This window comes from Oratosquilla oratoria, chromosome 21 (genome assembly GCF_046742065.1).
Source record: "Oratosquilla oratoria isolate Oo_2021 chromosome 21, ASM4674206v1, whole genome shotgun sequence".
NCBI classification, from domain to species: Eukaryota; Metazoa; Arthropoda; class Malacostraca; order Stomatopoda; family Squillidae; genus Oratosquilla; species Oratosquilla oratoria.
Window position 1 is genome coordinate 45,375,472 of NC_134797.1, and position 7,500 is coordinate 45,382,971.

Genomic DNA, 7,500 nt, shown 5'->3' on the forward strand with positions numbered 1-7,500 from the left:
GAGTCTCGGAAATTTCACAAAAAACATTTTTGCCACAGCTGTGAAGAAATAAATAACTCCCCTGTGCAGCTGCCTGTGTAGAACTCATTAGGTCTGAAAAGCTGTCTCAGCTGGATACGGAGATGCCTAGTGTAGACCTTATGGTCTCTTGCAGTCTCCTTCATTCTTATGTTCTTCATCCGCCATCCTACTTTCCAGTATTCGTAAATGGTGACGAGCCTACACCAGGAGGTACTGAGTACCTGCGGCCGAAGCCGTCACCTTTGTCCTATGCTCTTAAAGGGACTGTTGGGGAATAGGTATCACACAGTCACTATTGGGAATCTGAGAGACGGGTGGGATTCGAACACACAACGGAGAGAATACGAGACCAGCACGCTTCCGCTTACGCCACCAGCGCGTTGTAAGAAGCCATAAGATTTGGGCATTCCAGTAAGATATATGATATTGTAAGGAGGCATCACATGGGGAGGTGGAAGGATCGTCCCTAATCATGATATGGCTATGTGTGAGACGAGATTGTCTCCTTTTTAATCCCTTTAGTCTATCTAGGTATGTACCAATGGCTTCTTACCATTTGTAAAGGTGGTGGCCAGCCAAAGCATGGGTTCATTCCAAACCCATTCCCATCTGTTTTTTCTTTTATCTTAGATCCTTGTAGATGAAGGGTCACCACTGTCTCCCGCCCACTGCCCGGGTTAAAAGCAATGATGTCTCATAAACGTCGGTTAGATTATTTTATTTTATTTGTTTTGTTTTATTTTACTTTATTTTTATGCTTCCTCTAGCGTTTTTTGTCACATTTTGTTTTGCGTAAGGGAGAACAGGATATTAGACTATTGCAGGCAGCTGGTTGAAGTCATCGCAGTAGATTGATACCGCTTCTCGAGTTGCCTTGTCGGCCTGTTTATTACTGGGAATGTCAACATGATATGACATTCAGCAAACTATATAGATTTGGGTGACCCACGAGTAGATTTTATTAATCAATGGGTGGCGAAATTTTATATCATTAAAATATATGCGTATATAGTTCCATTTCTAGCTCCAGGTTAAAGGAAAATGAAAACTTTCTTAACTATCATGTCTTTATTAAACCGTAAAATATATGTCGACGTTTTCTTAACTTATCGAGTAAATGCTGGTCTGACTTGGCATTCGTATACTGAAAATAACCTTGTGGATATACAGTATATTATATACAAACCCACCCACTCAGCTTTCAACGTCTCATTCTGTGACGTCTTCAACACTTAGTAACCCTATTACTAACTTTGTGTAAAATCATAAATCTTTTAAAGTTTTCCATTAATACAGAATTACATAAATTATATGGTCTAGTTTGTTAATATTAATAAATCATAATAATGAAGTCTACAAGTCAAGGACTAAAGTTTGTTCTGAAAGCAGCGAAGCCTAGAAATCTAACTAGTCCAGTAGACTGTTAGCGGATTCAATGATTGTCGTCTTCTTACCACTTCGTCTTAAGCAAATATTTAGGACCAGAAAATCCAGCAGGAGATTGTCCAGCGTCGTGGCTACTGATTGATTCGTAATCAGTGGGAAAAGAAATCCGCTTCACAAGGCCACTGGTGAAGAATAAAAACTATGTTCACCAAAGGAGCATACAATGTCTTCTGACAAAAGCGAGAATATTGTTCTCAGTGACAAACGTGCCACATTTGTCTGTTGCAGACAACCTAGCAACATGCTCGTGTCCGTTTACAAAGACGACGAGCATCACCAAAATAACTCTCACTTATGTCTGCAGACAGTGTTTTTCTCGTGTGAACAGGGCTAAACGGTTAAAGTAGAAAATTAATTAACTTGGTAAATATGTACCCAGACTCTTAGAGTCGGTTTTATTTTCAGTTCTGAATAAAAGGGAAATGGGGAATATGATTGTCACCGTGTCCCATCTTGGAACAAAATATTATCATCTGGTTCAGTTCGATAGGAAGTTCCTACACCAAAAGAGCTTAGGCAGATGGTCAGAAACACTTAAACGGAATAGATCGAGTGTAACAGCGTAATAAATAAATATACATAGCACCTAGATAAGGCGATTACAGCTGCGAAATAACAAAAAGAAAAAAAAATGCACACGCACGTGAGAATCTCCAGTCACGCAGCAAGTCAGGATACAGATTAGAATAATTCTATAATTCTAATCAGCGGTCCTCAACCTGTGGCCCATGGACCACCTAATGAACGACAGAGTCTCATAAGTGGATCCAATAAACAAAATTTAGTGGGAGGTAGTGGGGTGCAGAGCGATTAAATTCAGTATTCAAATTGTCTTCTTTAGGAGGTTAATGAACAGTAACACATAGGTATAGGGGCTACGTGAGGAAACAGGTTGAGAACCCCTGGATTAGATGATAGCTGCTGTAGATACGAAGTCACGTCGATGATGCACGCAGTCGCAGCACTCAGAAATCAAGTCAAGGACATAACAAAGCCACCAAGTCAGCAGTGTTTGCGAGGACAATAATCTCAGCAGCAATGACGTCAAGTCGCTCTGCAAACATCCCTCACTGCACTGCAGTAACTTAGAAACCTAACAGAGGGAGGTATCATAACACGAGAGTGTTGTACTTATAATTACAATTGCAAATCATAAACTTAGAAAAGTGAAGCAAGATGTAGATGCTGTAGATATGAATACCAATCCTAACGTAATTTCAAGTATATCTTTGATATATATGTATATATTTATCGAGCTAGATAAACGAACGATTTAGAAATCTTTGGTTGAACGTTGCAAAACTTTGAAAAGGAATGTTACCACAAACCGAGTAAGAGAGAGGTAATAAGTTGAAAAGGAAAAGAAACTTTCACACAAATATCTAGAGATACGCAGTGACAAAGGCAAATCTTTAGGCACTGAAATATGGCACTTTTACCCGTCACTGCCACAATCAATGAATCATAAACATTTTGATTCAAAAAGGGCTGATTCTTTTTATTTCAATACAAAAAAGTATCTAATACTTCTGTTTGAAGTTGATACAAGGAAAAATGGAGTAGATAGAGCCACTGTTGTTGGGTAGAAGTGGAATATCAAATGGAATAGATTTCAGTATGTCATGAGAGAAACCAGAGAAATGTTAAATGGATAGCCACCCTCTTCAAGAACCTGGAGGTATCGTTTTTATTATGTAGTGATGCTTCTATCTCGTCTACATAGATTAATGCTTCCCATTTTTTAACTGAAATCCCTTCTACTCTTTGTAACCTATTTCTCAGTTATTGTAAGGTTTATTTTCAATTATCTTTTCTTTAAAAACTCCCGCTTCGCCAAGGTGGCGTTCTGCAGGACTTCGTAGCGTCGAATTCAATGAACCATGCCCTTGGTCCAACTGGCTGGCGACAGAGTTTATACTCCCGTCACCTGGACCCCTTATTTCAATACTTATTTCCTGCTACATGTTCAAATTTCAGTATCTGAAATGAGACTAAGTCTCATTTGTTTCAAAATACTACGTATACTGTAAATGAAAAGTTGCACGATGACTTTCTTATGGGAGGCCCAATTTTGTATAAATTGTTTTCTCTTTCCATCTCTGAGATGTATTCTTATAAATAAAGAATAAATATACTTGTTTAAGTTTAATTCACTGTTAGATAACAGTGTATATCTGAACTCAGGGACCTAGATAATCTATAAGGACATGAATGAGAAAAAGATAGATTTTAAACTCTAAAAAACTGGCCAATAAAGGTGGTCAAATTGGTCACCTATGATTATTTCCAATAACTTAAAAAAAAAATACCGATTTATAGAGATAACTGGGGAGCCCCAGAAAGTAAGGGTATGTTTAGAACAAAGAGAAGTGGGGAAAGAGCATTCCCAAAGCACAAACAACTAAAATATTTACAGAGGAGCTTCCAGTTGATTTTTCATCTGTGCAACAACTATTTTTTTTTCCTCAAATGTGTTGCACATCTTGAAACATAAGTGTTCTTCACACACCAAACATGTCATCTACCCTACAATTTGTACAAGATATCATTACTCTTTACAATTCATTTATTAGATGAACATTTTCGCTCGGTGCTGTTATCAATACCAGAGTTGAACGGTTACGAAGTATTTGCATCGTTATCCTATTCAAGTTTGATTTTAGGAGAAAAAGGAGCTTAGAAATAGCTTACTTTTATATAACAAATACTTCAAAATTAGTGTGATAATCTTAGTAAATTCCAAATATATTCAAACAGTCTTTACTCCACTATTTCATTAACGCTATTTCATTAATCACATTGCACATATTTTCTAAATAGATTACGACATAAGCCCAACCAATCACAGTAATGCCTTTTTCTTCTTTTTACTTTTTCATTTAGAGGACATGAGTGAGAATTTCTTTGAATGAGTTGATTTATTCCTAACTGGGGCTATGTACGAGTATACTCAGCATTATAACGCACCGAAATTGTTACCCCGATAAAATGTGCAGTTTTGGACCCCGTTTGGATATTAATGCAAACAAACTTCAAATGATGGACGACAAAGATAAAAAAAAGATCTAATATTTTGGCACAGACGATATCAGTGTATGAATGTAGTCATTTCCATTGACTGTATCTTTAAATCTTTTTCATTGTTTTCGAATTTGAAGCAATATCTTTTTTAAGTAAAAAAAGGAGTATACTTTGACTGTTTGATGATCACTGTCATTTGATTTCTTGAAGACACCTTAATACATTCACAATCGATACCAATAAGAATTATAAATCATTACTATACAACGCTAATAAGTAATAGCTATTTGGCAACTCCAACCTGTCCCCAACCGTGGAGTCGAGGGGTTGAGTAAAACAGATGTTCTGATCGCAGTTTCGAACAGCATCAAATCCCTACATACAATTATCGTACGAGGCTGTAATCCTTTTATACCATCAGTGGTCAGGTTGGTAAGAGGCTGGTCTGGTAACCCAAAAGGCTTGGTTTCATGGATGCCAAACAGTCATTGATTAGACATAAGATTAGAAATTTTCTTTTCTACCATTCCCGTATTAAACATGACAAAATAGATTATCAACTATTTCATATATATTCATACTAATGTAATATGAATATTCGGTGGCAAAAATAGATTTACGTATTAGTCCAGTTGCGAACAACTACGCGATATAGCATTAGAAAATTAGATATTAATTTTGTAAATTATAATACATGAACGTGATGTGCGATTTTCTTGGCGGAAATAAAAAAAAGAATACCATGCTACAAGCAAATATGCTAACGAACGAAGTCGCTAGCATAGGATCGGGACGCCATCTTGTCGTTTATCAAGTGTTATGCTATGGAGCTGAAAACCATGCATTCCTTCAAGCTCTGAGAAATCTTTATACCTCGCAATCAGAAAGAGTGATTGAACAGGCCGCCAATATCCGTCACGACGACGACGACGATCATACGGATGACCTTTAAATTACAGGTACCGATTTACTAAATACAGGTTAGGTGAGGTTAGTTTAGGTTAGGTTAGAATAGACGAATTTATCATCCTTTCATTTCTTCGACGTCAGCATCTATCAAAACAAACATGGCGTACCATTCGTCCGGCGCGACCTCGTTACTTACGAAATCTGTTTTAGCAACTTTTTGTTTTTCATTTCCGCCAAGAAAATTGCATATTGGGTTGATATATTATAATTTACAAAATTAATCATTATTTTTTGCTATTGCTATATCACGTAGTTGTGCACAACTGGACATTTATAGTGACTTATTTTGTTGTATTTATCACAGAAGGGGAGGAGGGAGCAACTCGCATTGCCAAACCCCAACTTCTAAATTCGTGCCATAAACTAGACCAATATACTATAGAGCTCAAATACTTACTGTATACCTATGCATGTTGCACCTCTTCTATAGCATTTTTAACGTACATATCCACTCCTTGCACCCCTAGAATATCACGAGTCCTTTTCCACATTCTTTCTTGTTTTTGAACACTGCTAACTGCACAAGAACAAATGTTTACACTGGCCAGCGTCGAATACAAGTTGTCGTGTTTCGAACCGTTTCGAATGCCCCCATGAAAATAAACTTTGGAACTTGCCTCTTGTTCGGATTTGAACATTATTGGAACAAATATTTTTTCATGATTTAGGCTAACTATGTTACAGTTTGGTAGTCGAATAATTTTACAGATACGTTTTTTATTACTATTATCATTCATGGCTAACCTCAGAGAATTTGGACCTTTGTTTGAACATCATCGGAACATGACTTATTTGGATTGCTATAGGTCGACTATTTCTTACAGTTTGATATTCGAATACTTTTAAGATCCCAATTATATTCTATTATTTGTTAGATTCATTGTTTGATTTGATTTAAGTATTTTTTCGAGAGAAAATGAAGTGCTGGTGAACCCTTTAAGGTATATTTTACTTTTTTTTAATCGAATCTTATTTTATTCAGCTTTGAGGATTCTCTGGCCGATAAAGGGTTAATTAATTGTCTCTGATAAATTGTCTCAATTAACCCCGTAAGGATTAGATATCCCAGTTGAAATATTTGAATTTATTTGAAGATGAGAACTGTCGACAGTTTTGACAGAGAATAAACATCACTTCAAACCAAAGCCTTTACTGAATATGCAATGTTTTTTCTTATTGGAACTTTTCCAAGACTTTAATTTAGGTATTTGATAAAGGTTCTCACAAGGAAATGTTGCACATTCAATAAAGGTTTTGTCGTTCAGTTACGTTTATTGTGCCATGTTTAAGGACTTTCTTCTAGACTTTCTAAATTATTTTATTTCTAGGATTTTCTAAATGATTTGATCAAATTTAAAAAAAAAACTCGAGACAACAGGCATCTTCACAGCAGACACAAAACAACGAAAGTTACCGAATTACTGCAAACAACATTTGCCAATTTTACACCATTTTTCATAAAAGAAGGCAACACTACAGCTATTTATCTGCGTGTTTTACACGCATGATCTGGTGTTGTACACATAAATAACTTTAGTGTTGTTTGTTATTTATGAAAAAATACGTAAAAGTAAGCAAATGTTGTTGTTGATGATGAAAATATTCTTAGCGTTTAAGATTTTTGTTACTGTCATGAAGAACCCTTATACTTTGTCCATTTCTGGTAAATGACAACAGCAATCAGTGTCTTGACACTTAACGTTATTTCGTTTCTTAACGTTACGTCATAATGTTTGTTATGTGAACATAACATTAGAAATAATAACATTAGAAAATACTAACTTTGTTGGAGGGAGGAATAGTAGTTCAAGATTTGATACGGCTTGAAGTGACATAAACATAAAAATAGAAAAATAATAAAAGATGAAATATCTTATGGATTAATTATGAAACGAAGAACATGGGAAAAAAATCTTCCTTTTCTCGTCTCCTACCCCTAGTTGGTCCCTTGAAATATCACAAGACCAAAACAAGACCTTTCCATCAACATTTCCTCTTCCTCTTCCTCCTCCTTCTTCTTAGTTCTCTAGTCCCCCAGCACCC

General features: G+C 36.1%; 1 protein-coding gene across 3 annotated transcripts in view; it reads right to left on the minus strand.

The window, feature by feature from the left end:
* Positions 1-1,074: 1,074 nt before the first annotated feature.
* The window catches only part of fusl (transmembrane protein fuseless), a 95,068-nt gene continuing 88,642 nt past the window's right edge, over positions 1,075-7,500 (minus strand). For all 3 annotated transcript variants that reach the window (XM_076204804.1, XM_076204803.1, XM_076204802.1), the window contains exon 6: positions 1,075-7,500. This exon is cut by the window's right edge and continues 509 nt beyond it. The gene's annotated coding sequence lies outside the window, so the exon portion shown is untranslated.